Below are 19,698 nucleotides of genomic sequence, written 5' to 3' on the forward strand. Positions count from 1 at the left end.
TATGTAACAAGCTCAAAAACACACAAAATATACTTTTCTGGTAATGTTATTCTATTTTTTCATATTGGTTGGTTTGCATCCGTTTTAGCATTTTTGTACGTAAATCTTTTAAAAGACACGTTTTCAGTAATTTTGTTTTGGATTTCCATATAGAGTGACTTTCATATTATCTATCGTTTTGGTGCCTAACATGCGAAAAAACACTCTAAAAAGATAGGTTTCTTTTGTTGTAAAGTCGTTAAATTTCCCCAAATAGGTGACTTTGGATACACTTTATGGTTTGGTACATAACTCCGAAAAAAAGGTAAAAGTAACTTTTTCCACATAATTTTTTCACATAATTTCCCTGAATTTTGGCAGAATTTTGTCGTCTTGGTACCTGAACATCAATAACAAAAAAATAAAAATGCTATTATTTTATTTATTTTTTTTCTCTATAAAGAGTGTTATTTGTAGGTTTTAACGTTTTGGTACTTAAAGAACTTCAAAACATTCATAATACACATTTCTCGTAATGTCCTTTCCTTTCCCAAATATAGGGATCTTTGCATGTATTTAAGCGTTTTTATAGGTAATAGGATAAAAAAACACTCAAAACACTTGTTTTTGGTAATGTTATTCTGCTTCTGCATAAAGAAGTGTTTTGCATGCGTTTTAGCGATTTGGTATGTAAGGAGCTGAAAAACACTTCAAGGCAAGTTCTTGGTAAAAGTTGGTTTTATTCCAATGTAATATGATTGCCTAGCTTTTTATTGCTTTATTGCCTAACACGCTCAAAAAACACTCAAAAGACACTTCTGGTAATGTCATTTTTTTCCCACATAAAGTTACTTTTTGCATGCTGTTTGGGGTTTTGCTAACTAAGAAAAAACACTCAAAATACACGCATTTGGTAATGTTGTCCTGTTTCCCAATTAAGATTGTTATTCATGAGTTTCAGCATTTTGGTATCTAAGAAACTTCTTTATATACACGAATTTTTGCGTTTTTTGCGTTGTGGTTCTTGTGAACCACAAGTTCTTTTGCCCAAAAATAATAAGACACTCATTATACTCGTTTCTCGTTATGTCCTTTTCTCTCCCAATAAGGAGTGCTTTGCATCCATTTTCGCGTTTTTTGTAGGTAACAAGCTCAAAAACACTTAAAATATACCTTTTTGATAATGTTATTCTATTTCTTCATATTGGTTGGTTTGCATCCGTTTTAGCGTTTTTCTACGTAAAACACCGAAAAGACACGTTTTCAGTAATTTTGTTTTCGATTCCCAAAGAATATTGCCAGATTTTTGGCAACTTAGTACCTATGAAGATGAATAACAAAAAAAACAAATTATTTTATATTATTATTTTTTTCTCTATAAAGAGTGTTATTTGTGGGTTTTAGCTTTTTTGGTACTTAAGGAACATAAAAACACTCATAATACACGTTTCTCTTAATGTCCTTTCGTTTACCAAACCTAAGGTTCTTTGCATGTATTTAAGCGTTTTTATAAATAACATGATCAAAAACACTCAAAATACATGTTTTTGGTAATGTTACTCTGTTTCTCCATAAAGGGTGTTTTGCATGCGTTTTAGCGTTTTGGTATGTAAGGAGTTAAAAAAAACACTTAAAGGCAAGTTCTTCGTAAAAGTTGGTTTTATTCCCATGTAATGTGATTGTTCTGCTTTTTAGTGCTTTGTTGGATATCACGCTCAAAAACACTCAAAAGACACTTTTCTGGTAATATAATTTTTTTCCCACATAAAGATAGTTTCGCATGTAATTTGGGATTTTCGTAACTAAGAATGTGAAAAACACTCAAAAAACACAGATTTGGTAAGGTAGTTCTGTTTCCCAATTAAAAGTGTTATTCATGCATTTCAGCCTTTTGGTATGTAAGAAACTTCTCTATATACACGAGTTTTTTGCGTTTTTTGCCTTGTGGTTCGTGTGAAACTATAAAACACTCATTATACACTTTTTTCGTAATGTTCTTTTGTTTCCCAATATAGAGTGCTTTCCATCCATTTTCGCATTTTTTGTAGGTAACAAGCTGAAAAACACTCAAAATATATCTTTTTGGTAATGTTATTCTATTTCTTCATATTGTTTGGTTTGCATCCGTTTTAGCGTTTTTCTTCGTAAATCACTGAAGAGACACGTTTTCAGTAATATTGTTGAAATTGCTGAAAAAACACTCATAAGACAGGTTTCTGGTAAAGTTGAGTAAATTCTTCATATAGGTGGCTTTGCATGCACTTCAGGGTTTGGTACATAACTCCGGAAAAATGCTGAAATTATTTTTTTATAATGATCTTTTTTACAAAATTTCCTTGAATTTTTCCAGAATTTTGGTATCTCGGTACCTATGAAGATGAATAACAAATTTTTTTTTCTCTCTATAATGTGTTATTTGTGAGTTTTAGCTTTTTGGTACTTAAGGAACTTAAAAACACTCATAATACACGATTTTCGTAATGTCCTTTTCTTATACAAACATAGGGTTCTTTACATGTATTTAAGCGTTTTTATAGGTAACACGATCAAAAACACTCAAAATACATATTTTTGGTAATGTTATTCTGTTTGTCCATAAAGGGTGTTTTGCATGCAATTTAGCGTTTTGGTATGTAAGGAGTTAAAAAACACTTAAAGGCATGTTCTTCGTAAAAGTTGGTTTTATTCCCAAGTGATGTGATTGTTCTGCTTTTTAGTGCTTTGTTGCATATCACGCTCAAAAACACTGAAAAGACATTTTTCTGGTAATGTCATTTTTTTTCCCATATAAAGGTAGTTTCGCATGTAATTTGCCAATTTCGTAACTAAGAATGTGAGAAACACTCAAAATACACAATTAAAAAAACTTTCAAAATATACCTTTTTGGTAATGTTATTCTATTTCTTCATTTTGGTTGTTTTCCATCCGTTTTAGCATTTTCTACGTAAAACACCGAAAAGACACGTTTTCAGTAATTTTGTTTTGGATTCCCATATAGATTGACTTTCTTGGGTTTTATCGTGTTGGTTCCTAACATGCTGAAAAACACTCATAAGACAGTTTTCTGGCAAACACGTTTAATTTCCCCATATAGGTGGCTTTGCATGCACTTAAGGGGTTTGGTACATAACAGTCCGAAAAAAAAGCTAAATTTAACTTTTTTGATAATGTTCTTATTACATATAAATTCCTGAACTTTGCCCGAGTTTTGGCACCTCGTTACCTGTGAAGATGAATAAGAATGAAAAAAAATATCGTATTTTTTTTACTTATCTATTTTTTCTCAATAAAGAGTGTAATTTGTGGCTTTTAGCTTTTTCGTACTTAATGAACTTAAAAACACTCATAATACACGTTTCTCGTAATGTCCTTTCATTTCCCAAAAATAGCGTTCTTTGCATGTATTTAAGCGTTTTTATTGGTAACATGATCAAAAACACTCAAAATACATGTTTTTGGTAATGTTATTGTTTCACCATAAAGTGTATTTTGCATGCATTTTAGTGTTTTGGTATATAAGGAGCTCAAATACACTTAAAGGCAAGTTCTTGTTAAAAACTGGTTTTATTCCAATGTAATGTGATTGCCCTGCTTTTCAGTGCTTCTTTGCCTAACACACTCAAAAACACTCAAAAGACATTTTTCTGGTAATGTCATTTTTTTCCCACATAAAGCTGGTTTCGCATGTAATTTGGGATTTTGGTAACTAATAATGTAAAAAAGCACTCAAAATACACACATTTAGTAAGATTGTTTTGCTTCTCAATTAAGAGTGTTGTTCATGAGTTTCAGCATTTTGGTATCTACGAAACTTCTTCATATACACTAGCTTTTGCATTTTTTGCCTTATGGTTCTTTTGAACTATAAAACTCTCATGATACACTTTTCATGCAATGTCCTTTTCTTTCCCATTATAGAGTGCTTTGCATCAATTTTCGTGTTTTTTATAGGTAAAAAGCTCAAAAACACTCAAAATATACCTTTTTGGTAATGTTTTTCTATTTCTTTATATTGGTTTGTTTGCATCCGTGTTAGCGTTTTTCTACGTAAAACACTGAGAAGACACGTTTCCAGTAATTTTGTTTTGAATTCCCATATAGAGTTAGATCCTTATTATTTATTGTTTTGGTGCCTAACATGCTGAACAACATTCAAAAGAGAGATTTCTGATAAGGTGATTTAATTTCCTTATATAGGAGGCTTTCCATGCACTTTAGGATTTGGTATATAAAAAAGCTAAAATTAACTTTTTTGGTAACATTCCTTTATCATATAATTGCCCTGAATTTTCCCAGAATTTTGGCATTTTGGAACCTATGAAGATAAATAAAAAAATTTAAAAAATCCTATTTTTTTTATTATTTATTTATTTTATTTTTTTTATTTGTGGGATTTACCTTTTGGTACTTAAGGTTATTAAAAACACTCATAATACACGTTTCTCGTAATGTCCTTTCGTTTCCCAAACATAAGGTTCTTTGCATGTATTTAGGCGTTTTTATAGATAACGTGATCAAAAACACTCAAAATACAAGGTTTTGGTAATGTTTTTCTGTTTCTCCATAAAGTGTGTTTTGCAAGCGTTTTGCAGTTTTGTATAAAAGGAGCTCAAAAACACTTAAAGGCAAGTGCTTGGTAAAAAATGGTTTTATTCCAATATAATATGATTGTCCTGCTTTTGAGTACTTTATTACCTATCACGTTGAAAAACATTCAAAAGATACTTTTCTGGTAAAGTCATTTTTTTCCCCACAAAATTATTTTCGCATGTAATTTGGGGTTTTTGGTAGAGTGTGAAAAGCACTCAAAATACACGCATTTAGTAAGGTTGTTCTGTTTCTCAATTAAGAGTGTTATTCATGATTTTCAGCATTTTGGTATCTAAGAAATCTCTCCATATACACGAGTTTTTGCGTTGTTTGCTTTGTGGTTCTTTTGAAGTATAAAACTCTCATTATACACTTTTCCTGCAATGTCCTTTTGTTTCCCAATATAGAGTACTTTGCATCAATTTTCGCGTTTTTCTAGGTAAAAAGCTCAAAAACACTCAAAATATACATTTTTGGTAACGTTTTTCAATTTCTTGATATTGGTTAGTTTGCATCCGTTTTAACGTTTTTCTACGTAAAACACTGAGAAGAAACGTTTTTAGTAACTTTCTGGTAAGGTCGTTTAATTTCCTCATATTGGAGGCTTTACATGCACTTTAGGGTTTGGTACATAACAGTCCGAAAAAAAGCTGAAATTAACTTTTTTGATAATATTCTTTTATCACATAATTGCCCTGAATTTTTCCAGAATTTTGGCATCTCGGTACCTATGAAGATGAATAACAAAAAAAAAAAATCCTATTTATTTTATTTTTTTATTTTTTATTTTCTAAATAAAGAGTGTTATTTGTGAGTTTTAGCTTCTTGGTACTTATGGAACTTATAAAAAACATTCATAATACACGTTTCTCGTAATGTCCTTTTGTTTCCCAAACATAATGTTCTTTGCATGTACTTAAGCGTTTTTATAGATAACATGATCAAAAACACTCAAAATACATGTTTTTCGTAATGTTATTCTGTTTCTCCATAAAGTTTGTTTTTCATGCGTTTTAGCGGTTTGGTATATAAGGGGTTAAAAAACACTTAAAGGCAAATTCTTCGTACAAATTGGTTTTATTCTCATGTAATGTGATCGTTCTGCTTTTTAGTGCTTTGTTGCTCGCTCAAAAACACTCAAAAGATACTTTTCTTGTAATGTCATTTTTTTTCCCAAATGAAGCTAGTTTCGCATGTAATTTGGCATTTTTGTAACTAAGAATGTGAAAAACACTTAAAATACACAATTTGGTAAGGTAGTTCTGTTTAAGGTACTAAGGTAGTTCTGTTCTGTTTAAAAGTGTTATTCATGCATTTCATCATTTTGGTAAGTAAAAATTTCTCTATATGCACGAGTTTTTACGTTTATTGCCTTGTGGTTCTTTTAAAACTATAAAACACTCATTATACACGTTTCTCGTAATGTCCTTTTGTTTCCTAATATAGAGTGCTTTCCATCCATTTTTGCATTTTTTGTAGGTAACAAGTTCAAAAACACTCAAAAAATATTTTTTTGGTAATGTTATTCTATTTCTTCATATAGGATGGTTTGTATCCGCTTTAGCGCTTTTCTACGTAAAACACTGAAAAGACACGTTTTAGTAATTTTGTTTTGGATTCACGTATTGACTGATTTTCATATTATTTATCGTATTGGTGCCTAACATGCTGAAAAACATTAAAAAGACAGGTTTCTGGTAAAGTCGTTTAACTTCTTTATATAGGTGGCTTTGCATGCACTTTAGGTTTTGGTACATAACAATCAGAAAAAAAAGCTATAATTAACTTTCATGATAATGTTCTTTTTTTCACATAAATTCCCTGAATTTGGGCAGAATTTTGGCAATTCGGTACCTATGAAGATGAAAAACAAAAAACAAAATTTCCATTTTTTTTTTTTTTTTTTTTTCTAAAGAGTGTTATTTGTGGGTTTTAGCTTTTTTGGTACTGAAGGAACTTAAAAATCACTCATAATACACGTTTCTCGTAATGTTCTTTCGTTTCCCAAACATAAGGTTCTTTGCATATATTTAAGCGTTTTTAGATAACATGATCAAAAACACTCAAAATACATGTATTTGGTAATGTTATTCTGTTTCTCCATAAAATGTATTTTGCATGCGTTTTAGCGTTTTGGTATGTAAGGAGCTCAAAAACATTTAAAGGCCAGTTCTTGGTAAAATTTGGTTTTATTCCCATGTAATGTAATTGCCCTGGCTTTTAGTGCTTTATTGCGTAACACGCTCAAAAACACTGAAAAGACATGCAAAGCCTCCCATATGAGGAAATTAAAGACGTTACCAGATATCTGTCTTTTGAGTGTTTTTCAGCATGTTAGGCACCAAAACGATAAATAATAAGGAACTCACTCTATGTGGGAATCCAAAAGAAAATGACTGAAAACGTGTCTTCTCAGTGTTTTACGTAGAAAACATTGCGGGAAAAATGTAAAATGAATGTTTTATAATTAAAAAAATCCACAAGGCAAAAAACTCAAAAATTCCTGTAAATGCTGAAACTCATGAATAACACTCTTAATTGAGAAACAGAGCAACCTTACTAAATGCGTGTCAAAAACACTAAAAGGCATTTTCTTCGTAAAAGTTGTTTTTCTTCCCATGTAATGTGATTGCCGTGCTTTTCAGTGCTTTATTGCCTAACACACTCAAAAACACTCAAAAGACACTTTTCTGGTAATGTCATTTTTTTCCCACATAAAGCTAGTTTTGCATGGAATTTGGGATTTTGGTAACTAAGAATGTAAAAAAAGCACTCAAAATACACGCATTTAGTAAGGTTGTTCTGTTTCTTGATTAAGAGTGTTATTCATGAGTTTCAGTATTTTGGTATCTAAGAAACTTCTCCATACGGTCGAATTTTTGCATTTTTTGCCTTGTGATTCTGGTGAACTATAAAACACTCATTATACACGTTTCTCATTATGTCCTTTTTTTTTCCTTATATAGAGTGCTTTGCATCCATTTTCGAGTTTCTTTTTATGTAACAAGCTCAAAAACACAAAATATATTTTTTGGTAATGTTATTCTATTCCTTCATATTGGTTGGTTTGGCTCCGTTTTAGCGTTTTTCTACGTAAATCTCTTAAAAGACACGTTTCCAGTAATTTTGTTTTGGATTTCCATATAGAGTGAGTTTCATATTTTTTATCGTTTTGGTGCCTAACATGCTTTTTGGTGCGTTTTGCTTCCCAATATAGAGTGCTTTCTATCCATTTTCGCGTTTTTTGTGGGTAACAATTTCAAAAACACTCAAAATATACCTTTTTGTTAATGTTATTCTATTTCTTCATTTTGATTAGTTTGCATCCGTTTTAGCGTTTTGTACGTAAAACACCGAAAAGACACGTTTTCAGTAATTTTGTTTTGGATTCCCATATAGATTGACTTCCTTGGGTTTTATGATGTTGGTTCCTAACATGCTGAAAAACACTCATAAGACAGTTTTCTGGCAAACACATTTAATTTCCCCATATAGGTGGCTTTGCATGCAATTTAGGGGTTTGGTACATAACAGTTCGAAAAAAAAAGCTAAATTTAACTTTTTTGATAATGTTTTTATTTCACATAATTTTCTGAAATTTGCCCGAATTTTGGCATTTCGGTACCTGTGAAGATGAATAAGAAAGAAAAAAAATATTGTATTTTTTTTTTCATTTATTTATTGTTTCTCAATAAAGAGTGTTATTTGTGGCTTTTAGCTTTTTGGTAATTAATGAACTTAAAAACACTTATAATACTCGTTTCTCGTAATCTCCTTTCATTTCCCAAAAATAATGTTCTTTGCATTTATTTAAGTGTTTTTATTGGTAGCATGATCAAAAACACTCAAAATACATGTTTTTGGTAATGTTATTCTGTTTCACCATAAAGAGTGTTTTGCATGCGTTTTAGTGTTTTGGTATATAAGGAGCTCAAAAACACATAAATGCAAGTTCTTGGTAAAAATTCGTTTTCCTCCAATGTAATATGATTGCCCTCCTTTTTAGTGCTTTTTTTTCTATCACGCTCAAAAACACTCAAAAGACACTTTTCTGGTAAAGTGTTTTTTTTTTTTCCCACAAATCTATTTTCGCATGCAATTTTGGGTTTTGATAAGAATGTGAAAAGCAATCAAAATACATGCATTTATTAAGGCTGTTCTGTTTCTCAATTAGGAATGTTATTCATGAGTTTTACCATTTTTGTATCTAGGAAACCTCTCCATATACACGAGATTTTGCGTTTTTTGCCTTGCGGTTCTTTTGAACTATAAAACAGTCATTATACACTTTTCTTGCAATGTCCTTTTCTTTCCCAATATAGAGTGCTTTGCATCAATTTTCGCGTTTTTTGTAGGTAACGCTCAAAAACACTCAAAATATACCTTTTTAGTAACGTTTTTCTATTTCTTGATATTGGTTGCTTTGCATCCCTTTTAGAGTTTTTCTACGTAAAACACTGAGAAGACACGTTTTCAGTAGCTTTTTTTATGAATTCCCATATAGGGTGAGTTTTGGTTTTGGTGCCTAACATGCTAAAAAACACTCAAAACACATATTTCTTGTAAGGTCGTTTAATTTCCTCATATAGGAGTCTTTGCATGCACTTTAAGGTTTGGTACATAACAGTCCGATAAAAAAAAAAACGGAAATTAACTTTTTTGATAATACTCTTTTATCTTATGATTGCCCTGAATTTTCCCAGAATTTTGGCATCTCGGTACCTATGAATATGAATAAAAAAAAAAAAAATCCTATTTTTTTTATATTTTTATTATCTTTATTTTCTAAATATAGACTGTTATTGGTGGGTTCTAGCTTTTTGGTACTTAAGGAACTTAAAAAAACACTCATAATACACGTTTCTTGTCATATCCTTTTGTTTCCCAAACATAATGTTCTTTGCATGTATTTAAGCGTTTTTATAGATAACAATATCAAAAACACTAAAAATACATGTTTTTGGTAATGTTGTTCTGTTTCTCCAAAAAGTTTGTTTTTGTATGCGTTTTAGCGGTTTGGTATATAAGGACCTCAAAAACACTTAAAGGCATTGGTGTTATTCCAATGTAATATGATTGCCCTGCTTTTTAGTGCTTTATTGCCTATCATGCTCAAAAACACTTAAAAGACACTTTTCTGTTAATGTCATTTTTTTCTCACATAAAGGTGGTTTTGCATGCAATTTGGGGTTTTGGTAACTAAGAATGTGAAAAGCACTCAAAATACACGCATTTAGTAAGGTTGTTCTGTTTATCAATTAAGAGTGTTATTCATGAGTTTCAGCATTTTGGTATCTAGGAACCTTCTCCATATACAGGAGTTTTTGTGTTTTTAGCCTTTTGGTTCTTTTGAACTATAAAAACTCATTATACACATTTCTTGGAAAGTCCTTTTGTTTTTTAATATAGAGTGCTTTGCATCAATTTTCGCGTTTTTTGTAGGTAACAAGCTCAAAAACAGAAAAAATATACCTTTCTGGTAATGTTTTTCTATTTCTTGATATTGGTAGGTTTGCATCCGTTTTAGCGTTTTTCTACGTAAAAGAAAGAAAAAACACGTTTTCAGTAATTTTGTTTTGGATTCTCATATAGAATGAGTTCCTTATTATTTATCGTTTTAGTGCCTAACATGCTGAAAAACACTCAAAAAACAGATTTCTGGTAAGATCGTTTAATTTCCTCATATAGGAGTCTTTGGATGCACTTTAGGGTTTGGTACATAACAGTCCGAAAAAAAAGCTAAAATTTACTTTTTTGATAATTTTTTTTTTAACATATAATAGTCCTGAATTTTCCCAGAAATTTTGGCATCTCGGTACCTATGAAGATGAATAACAAAAAAAAAAAAAAAAAATCCTATTTTTTTATTTTCTTTCTTTTTTTTTCTAAAAAAAGAGAGTTATTTGTGGGTTTTAGCTTTTTTGTACTTAAGGAACTTAAAGACACTTATAATACACATTTCTCAAAATGGCCTTTCGTTTCTTATGTTTCTTATGTTTCTTATGTTTACATAAGGTTTTTTGCATGTATTTAAGCGTTTTTATAGATAACATGATCAAAAACACTGAAAATATATGTTTTTGGTAATTTTATTCTCTTTCTCCATAAAAGGTGTTTTGCATGCGTTTTAGCGTTTTCGTATGTAATGAGCTCAAAAACACTTAAAGGCAAGTTCTTGGTAAAAGTTGTTATTATTCCCATGTCATGTGATTCCCTTGCTTTTTAGTGCTTTATTGCCTAACACGCTCAAAAACATTCAAAAGACACTTTTCTGGTAATATCATTTTATTCCCACATAAAGATAGTTTTGCATGGAATTTGGGGTTTTGCTAACTAAGAATGTGAAAAAAAACTCAAAACACAGGGTTTAGTAAGGTTGTTCTATTTCTTAATTAAAAGTGTTATTCATGAGTTTCAGCATTTTGGTATGTAAGAAACTTTTCTAATACACACATTTGGTAAGGTATTTCTGTTTGAAAATTAAAAGTGTTATTGATGAGTTTCAGCTTTTTGGTATGTAAGAACTTCTTTATGTACACGAGTTTTTGAGCTTTTTACCTTTTGGTTCTTCTCAAACTATAAAACACTCATACACGTTTCTCGTAATGTCCTCTTCTTTGCCAATATAGAGTGCTTTCCATCCATTTTTGCATTTTTTGTAGGTAACAAGCTCAAAAACACATCAAAATATATCTTTTTTGTAATGTTATTCTATTTCTTCATATTGGTTGGTTTGCATCCGTTTTAGCGTTTTTTTACGTAAATCACTGAAAAGACACGTTTTAAGTAATATTGTTCAGATTGCTGAAAAACACTCAAAAGACAGGTTTCTGGTAAAGTCGTGAAATTTCCCCATATAGGTGGATTTGCATGCACTTCAGAGTTTGTACATAACTCGGCAAAAAAGCTAAAATTATTTTTTTTATAATGATTATTTTTTACAAAATTTCCATGAATTTTGCCAGAATTTTGGCATCTCGGTACCTATGAAGATGAATAACAAATTTTTTTTCTCTCTATAAAGTTATTTGTAGGTTTTAGCTTTTTGGTACTTAAGGAACTTAAAAACACTCATAATACACGATTTTCGTAATGTCCTTTAATTTTCCAAACATAGGGTTCTTTGCATGTATTTAGGCATTTTTATAGGTAACATGATCAAAAACACTCAAAATACATGTTTCTGGTAATTTTATTATGTTTCTCCATAATGGGTGTTTTGCAAGCGTTTTAGCGTTTTGGTATATAAGAAGCTCAAAAATACGTAAAGGCAGGTTCTTGGTAAAAGTTGGTTTTATTCCCATATAATGTGATTGCCCTCCTTTTTAGTGCTTTAGTGCCTATCACGCTCAAAAACACTCAAAAGACACTTTTTTAGGTAATGTCATTTTTTTCCCACATAAAGCTAGTTTCGCATGGAATTTTTGGTTTTGGTAACTAAGAATGTGAAAAGCACTCAAAATACATGCATATCGTAAGGTTTTTCTGTATTCTTAATTAAGAGTGTTATTTCTGAGTTTCACCATTTTGGTATATAAGAAACTTCTCCATATACACCGAGTTTTGCGATTTTTGCCTTGTGGCTGTTGTGAAACTATAAAACACTCATTATACACGTTTCTCGTAATGTCCTTTTGTATCCCAATATAGAGTGCTTTCCATCCATTTTCGCGTTTTTTGAAGGTAAGAAGCTCAAAAACACTCAAAATATACCTTTTTGGTAATGTTATTCTCCATATTCGTTGGTTTGCATCCGATTTAGCGTTTTTCTACGTAAAACACTGAAATGACACTTTTCAGTAATTTTGTGATGGATTCCCACATTTAGTGACTTCCATATTACTTATTGTTTTGGTGCCTAACATGCTGAAAAAAAAAAAAAAACACAAAAGACAGGTTTCTGGTAAGGTCGTTTAATTTCCCCATATAGGTGGCTTTGCATGCACTTTAGGGTTTGGTAAATAACAGTCCGAAAAAAAAAGCTAAAATTAACACTTTTTCATAATGTTCTTTTTTCACATAATTTCCCTGAATTTTGGCAGAATTTTAGCATCTCGGTACCTATGAAGATGAATAAAAAAAAATCCTATTTTTTTATTTTTTTATTTTTTTATTTTTTTCTCTATAAATAGTGTTATTTGTGGGTTTTAGCTTTTTGGTACTTAAAGAACTTAAAAACACTCATAATACACGTTTCTCGAAATGTCCTTTCGTTTCCCAAACATAAGATTCTTTGCATGTATTTAAGCGTTTTTATAGGTAACATAATCAAAAACACTCAAAATACATGTTTTTGGTAATGTTAATCTGTTTCTAAATAAAGGGTGTTTTGCATGCGTTTTAGCGTTTTGGTATATAAGGAGCTCAAAAACACTTAGAAAAAACACTTAGTAAAAGTTGATTTTATTCCTATGTAATGTGATTGCCCCATATAGTTGCCCCATATAGTTGGCTTTGTATGCAATTTAGGGTTTTGTGCATAACAGTCCGAAAAAAAGCTAAAATGAACTTTTTTGATAATGTTCTTTTTTCATATAATTTCCCTGAATTTTGCCAGAATTTTGTGATCTCGGTACCTATGAAGAAGAATAACAAAAAAAAAAAATCCTATTTATTTATTTACTTTTTTCTTCTCTATAAATAGGTTTTAGCTTTTTGGTACTTATGGAACTTAAAAAGACTCATAATACACGTTTCTCCTAATGTCCTTTCGTTTCCCAGACATAGGGTTTTTTGCATTTACTAAAGCGTTATTAGAGGTAACATGATCAAAAACTCTCAAAATACATGTTTTTGGTAATGTTAATCTGTTTCTCCATAAAGGGTGTTTTGCATGCGTTTTAGCGTTTTGGTATATAAGGAGCTCAAAAACACTTAAATTCAAGTTCTTGGTAAAAGATAGTTTTATTCCCATGTAATGTGATTGCCCTCCTTTTTAGTGCTTTATTGCCTAACACGCTCAAAAACACTCAAAAGACACTTTTCTGGTAATGTCATTTTTTTTTTACCACATAAAGCTAGTTTTGCATGCAATTTGAGGTTTTGGTAACTAAGAATGTGAAAAACAGTCAAAATACACGCATATCGTAAGGTTGTTCTGTATTCTCAATTAAGAGTGTTATTCCTCAGTTTCAGCATTTTGGTATCTAAGAAACTTATCCATATACACGAGTTTTTTCGTTTTTTGCCTTGTGGTTCTTGTGAAACTATAAAACACTCATAATGCAAGTTTCTCGGAATGTCCTTTTGTATCTCAATATAGAGTGCTTTCTATCCATTTTCGCGTTTTTTGTAGATAAGAAACTCAAAAACACTGAAAATATACCTTTTTTTGGTAATGTTATTCTGTTTCTTCATATTCGTTGGTTTGCATCCGTTTTAGTGTTTTTCTACGTAAAACACTGAAAAGACACTTTTTCAGTAATTTTGTGATGGATTCCCATATTGAGTGACTTCCATATTATATATCGTTTTGGTGCCTAACATGCTGAAAAACACTCAAAAGACAGGTTTCTCGTAAAGTCGTTTAATTTCCTCATATGGGTGGCTTTGCATGCACTTTAGGGTTTGGTACATAACAGTCCGAAAAAAAGCTGAAATTAACTATTTTTCATAATGTTCTTTTTTCACATAATTTTCCTGAATTTTGCCAGAATTTTTGCATCTTGGTACCTATGAAGATGAATAACAAAAAAAAAAAAAAAAATGAAAAAATTCCTATCTTTTTATTTATTTATTTATTTATTTTTCTATAAACAGTGTTATTTATGGGTTATAGCTAAATGGTACTTAAAGAACTTAAAAATACTGGTAATACGAGTACATGTTTCTCGAAATGCCCTTTAATTTCCCAAACATAAGGTTCTTTGCATGTATTTAAGAGTTTTTACAGGTAACATGATCAAAAACAATCAAAATACGTGTTTTTGGTAATGTTATTCTCTTTCTCCATAAAGGGTGTTTTGCATTCGTTTTAGCGTTTTGGAATATAGGGAGCTCAAAAACACTTAAAAGCAAGTTGTTAGTAAAAGTTAGCTTTATTCCCATGTAATGTGATTGCCCTGCTTTTTAGTGCTTTATTGCCTATCATGCTAAAAAAAAAAATAAAAATTTAAAAGACACTTTTCTGGTAGTCATTTTTTTTCCCACATATAGCTACTTTCACATAAAATTTGGGGTTTTGGTAACTAAGAACGTGAAAAACACTCAAAATACACGCATTTAGTAAGGTTGTTCTGTTTCTCAATTTAGAGTGTTATTCAGGAGTTTCAGCATTTTGGTATCTAAGAAACTTCTCCATATATATGAGTTTTTGCGATTTTTGCCTTGTGATTCTTGAGAATCTATAAAACACTCATTATACACGTTTCTCGTAATGTCCTTTTGTTAACCAATAGAGAAAGAGAAAAAACCACAAAAGACAGGTTTCTCGTAAAGTCGTTTAATTTCCCCATATAGTTGGCTTTGCATGTACTTCATGGTTTGGTACATAACAGTCCGAAAAAAAAGCTAAAATTAACTTTTTCGATAATGTTCTTTTTGCACATAATTTCCCTGAATTTTGCCAGAATTTTGGCATCTCAGTACCTATGAAGAGGAAGAACAAAAAAAAAAAGAATCCTATTTTTTAATTATTTCTTTATTTTTTCTCTATAAAGAGGTTTTAGCTTTTTGGTACTTATGGAACTTAAAAACACATAATACACGTTTCTCATAATGTCCTTTCGTTTCCCAGACATAGGGTTCTTTGCATGTATTTAAGCGTTTTTAGAAATAACATGATCAAAAACACTCAAAATAAATATTTTTGGTAATGTTAATCTTTTTCTCCGTAAAGGGTGTTTTGCATGTTTTTTAGCGTTTTGGTATATAAGGAGTTAAAAAACACTTAAAAGTTGGTTTTATTCCCATGTAATGTGATTACCCTCCTTTTTAGTGCTTTATTGCCTAACTCTCTCAAAAACCCTCAAAAGATACTTTTCTGGTAATGTCATTTTTTTTCCCACATAAAGCTAGTTTCGCATGCAATTTGGGGTTCTAATAACTAAGAATGTGAAAAACACTCAAAATACACGCATTTAGTAATGTTATTCTGTTTCTAAATGAAGTGTTATTCAGGAGTTTCAGCATTTTGGTATCTAAGAAACTTCTCCATATACACTAGTTTTTGCGTTTTTTGCTTCGTGGTTCTTGTGAAACTATAAAATACTCATTAAACACGTTTCTCGTAATGGATGCTTTGCATCCATTTTCACGTTTTTTTTTTTGGGGGGTCACAAGCTCAAAAATACTTAAAATATACCTTTTTGGTAATGTTATTCTATTTCTTCATATTGGTCTGTTTGCATCCGTTTTAGCGTTTTTTTACGTAAAACACTGAAAAGACACGTTTTCAGTAATTTTGTTTTGGATTCCCATATAGAGTGACTGCCATATTATTTATCGTTTTGGTGCCTAATATGCTGAAAAACACTCAAAAGACAGTTTGTAAAGTCGTTTAATTTCCCCATATAGATGGCTTTGCATGCACTTTAGGGTTTGGTACATAACAGTCCGAAAAAAAAGCTAAAATTAACTTTTTCGATAATGTTCTTTTATCCACATAATTTCCCTGAATTTTAACAGAATTTTGGCATCTTGGTACCTCTGAAGATAAATAACAAAAAAAAAAAAAATTCTTTTCTTTTATTTATTTATTTTTATTTATTGTTTTTTTTTTGTTTATTTCTTCATAAAGAGTGTTATTTGTGGGCTTTAGCTTTTTGGTATTTAAGTAACTTAAAAACACTTATAATACATGTTTCTCGTAATGTCCTTTCGTTTCCCAAACATAGGATTCTTTGCCTGTATTTAAGCGTTTTTATAGGTAACATGATCAAAAACACTCAAGATACATGTTTTTTGTAATGTTTTTGTTTTTCTCCATAAAGGATTTTTTGCATTCGTTTTAGCGTTTTGGTATGTAATGAGCTCAAAAACATTTAACGGCAAGTTCTTGGTAAAAGTTTTTTTATTCACATGTAATGTGATTGCCCTTCTTTTAAGTACTTTATTGCCTAACACACTCATAAACACTGAAAAAAAAAATTTCTGGCAATATAATTTTTTCCCCACATAAACCTAGTTTCGCATGCAATTTCGTGTTTTGGTGACAAAGAATGTGAAAAACACACAAAATACACGCATTTGGTAAGATTGTTCTGTATCTCAATCAAGAGTGTTATTCTTGAGTTTCAGCATTTTGGTATCTAAGAAACTTTTGCCTTGTGGTTGTTGTGAAACTATAAAACACTCATTATACAGGTATCTTGTAATGTCCTTTTGTTTCCCAATATAGAGTGCTTTGCATCCATTTTCGCGTTTTTTGTAGGTAACAGGCTCAAAAACACTCAAAATATACCTTTTTGGCAATGTTATTCTATTTCTTCATATTGGTTTGTTTGCATCCGTTTTAGCGTGTTTCTACGTAAAACACTGAAAAGACAAGTGTTAAGTGATTTTGTTTTGGATTCCCATATAGAGTGACTTCCATATTATTTATTGTTTTGGTGCCTAACATGCTGAAAAACACTCAAAAGACAGGTTTCTGGTAAAGTCGTTTAATTTCCTATAGAGGTGGCTTTGCATGCAATTTAGGTTTTGGTACATAACTGTCCGAAAAAAAAGCTAAAATGAACTTTTTTTGATAATGTTCTTTTTTCCATATAATTTCCCTGAATTTTACCAGAATTTTGGCATCTCGGTACATATGAAGAAGAATAACAAAAAAAAAGGAAAATTCTTTTTTTTTTTCTCTATAAAGAGTGTTATTTGTGGATTTTAGCTTTTTGGTGCTTAAGGAATTTAATAATATTCATAATACACGTTTCACGTAATGTCCTTTCGTTTCCCAAACATAGGGTTCTTTCCATGTATTTAAGCGTTTTTATAGGTAACTTAATCAAAAACACTCAAAATACATGTTTTTGGTAATGTTATTCCGTTTCTTCATAAAGGGTGTTTTGCATGCGTTTTAGTGTGTTGGTATGTTAGGAGCTCCAAAACACTTAAAGGCAAGTTCTTGGTAAAAGTTGGTTTATTGCCTAACACGCTCAAAAACACTCAAAAGACATTTTTCTGGAAATGTCTTTTTTTTTCTTTCCACATAAAGCTAGTTTCGTATGCAATTTGGGGTTTTTGTAACCAAGAATGTGAAAACACTCAAAATACACGCATTTGGTAAGGTTGTTCTGTTTCTCAATTAAGAGTGTTATTCATGAGTTTCAGGGTTTTGGTATCTAAGAATCTCAAATACACTTATAATGCACGTTCCTCGTAATGTCCCTTTTTTTCCTCATTTAGGGTGCTTTGCATGCACCCTAAATTTACTAACAACACTACTAATTCCACTATCCAAGTCATTGACATATATTACAAACAACATCGGCCCTAATACTAATAATCCCTTTGTCACCCCACTAATTACTTGACCCCACTCGGATTTAGAGCCGTTTATTACAACACTCTGTCGCCTGCCGCTTGGCCATGACGTTATCCAAATTACTTATAACCTTTTTCCAATTTTTAAATACTGTGGAATATATTTCATCTGGTCCTGGTGACTTGAACTTTTCAGCTTATCTATCTCCTGTTCCACTATCTCTTTAGTTATGGTAATATCTGTCAGCTTCTCATTTTCTTCTACTCTGAATATCTTGTCACTATTCGGCAAATCCTGCATGTTTTCCTGGGCAAAGACAGTTAAAAAATACTCGTTCACAATTTTACTAATCTCCTCCCAACAACTAAGCAGGTCCCATTCTGCTGTCTTTAAGGAACTATTGTTTCTCTATTCTTCGTCTTATATGCCTGATAAAATCCCTTGGGGTCCATCTTCGCTTGGCTGGCTACCTTTAATTCATAACTATTTTAAGCTTTCCTTGTTAAACTCCTGACTTTTCTAATTCATTAATTCATTTCAAATTCCTTAAAACCACTTCCCCTGTCTTTAATCTCATATATACTTCTCTTTCGCCCTATGTAATGTTTTAACCTCTGTCATCCATTTATGATCATTTTTCTGCGATCTTATTCTTGTGTAAGAAATATTCCCTAACTGTCCTGAATGTAATTTATCAACGAAATATTTATTTCGCTTCTCTATAAAGGGTGTTTTGCTTGAGTTTTAGCGTTTCTGTACATAAGAACCTTTAAAACACGTTTTTAGTAATGTTATTCTGTATTCCTTTATGGAGCGCTTTCCATGCTTTTCAGCGTTTTGGTGTCTAACACGTTGAAAAACACTCAAAAGACACGTTGATGAAAATGTCGTTTCGTTTCCCGATAAAGGGGGCTTCCAATGCATTTTGTCTTTTGGTACTTAACAATATGAAAAAAAAAGTTTAAGTAAAAGTTTTCGGTTGAGTTATTTTTCCATATAAAGTTCTAATCATGTGTTTTTGAGTCTGGGTACCTAAAAAGCTCAAAATCTCTCATAATACACTTTTCTCGTAATGTCCTTTCTTTTCTCCATGAAGGATGCTTTGCGTGTAATTTGGCACTTTTATACTTAACAAGCACAAAAACAATCAAAATACAAGTTTTTGATAATGCTAATTTGTTTCTCCGTAAAGGTTATTTTGCATGCTTTTCTGCGATTTCGGATGTAAGAAGGTGAAAAACACTCTAAAGATACTTTCTTGGTAATGTTATTTTATATTGCCAAATAGGGTGCTTTCAATGCTTTTTAGCATTTTGATTCCTAACACTCAAGTAAACACTCAAAAGACACGTTTCCTGTAATATAGTTTTGCTTCTTCATATAGGGATCTGCATGCATTATGATGTTTTGCTACATAATGTGAAAAACGCTCAAAATAAAGATTTTAGGTAATGTTGTTCTTTTTCTCTATATAGGGTGCTATTCATCCTTTTTAGCGTTTTGGTACTTAGGAAGCTTACTTAGGAAGCTCAGAAACACAAATAAAACTTGTTTCTCCAAACGTCTTTCCATTTCCCCATAAAGATTGCTTTGTATGTATTTTGACGTTTTGGTACATAAAAAGGAAAAAAAAAAAAAAACACAAAAACACGTTTTTGGTGATGTTCTGTTTCTCTATTAAGAGATATATAATATATTTAATTTTCAT

Source organism: Scylla paramamosain, unplaced genomic scaffold (assembly GCF_035594125.1).
Source record: "Scylla paramamosain isolate STU-SP2022 unplaced genomic scaffold, ASM3559412v1 Contig3, whole genome shotgun sequence".
Taxonomy (NCBI): domain Eukaryota; kingdom Metazoa; phylum Arthropoda; class Malacostraca; order Decapoda; family Portunidae; genus Scylla; species Scylla paramamosain.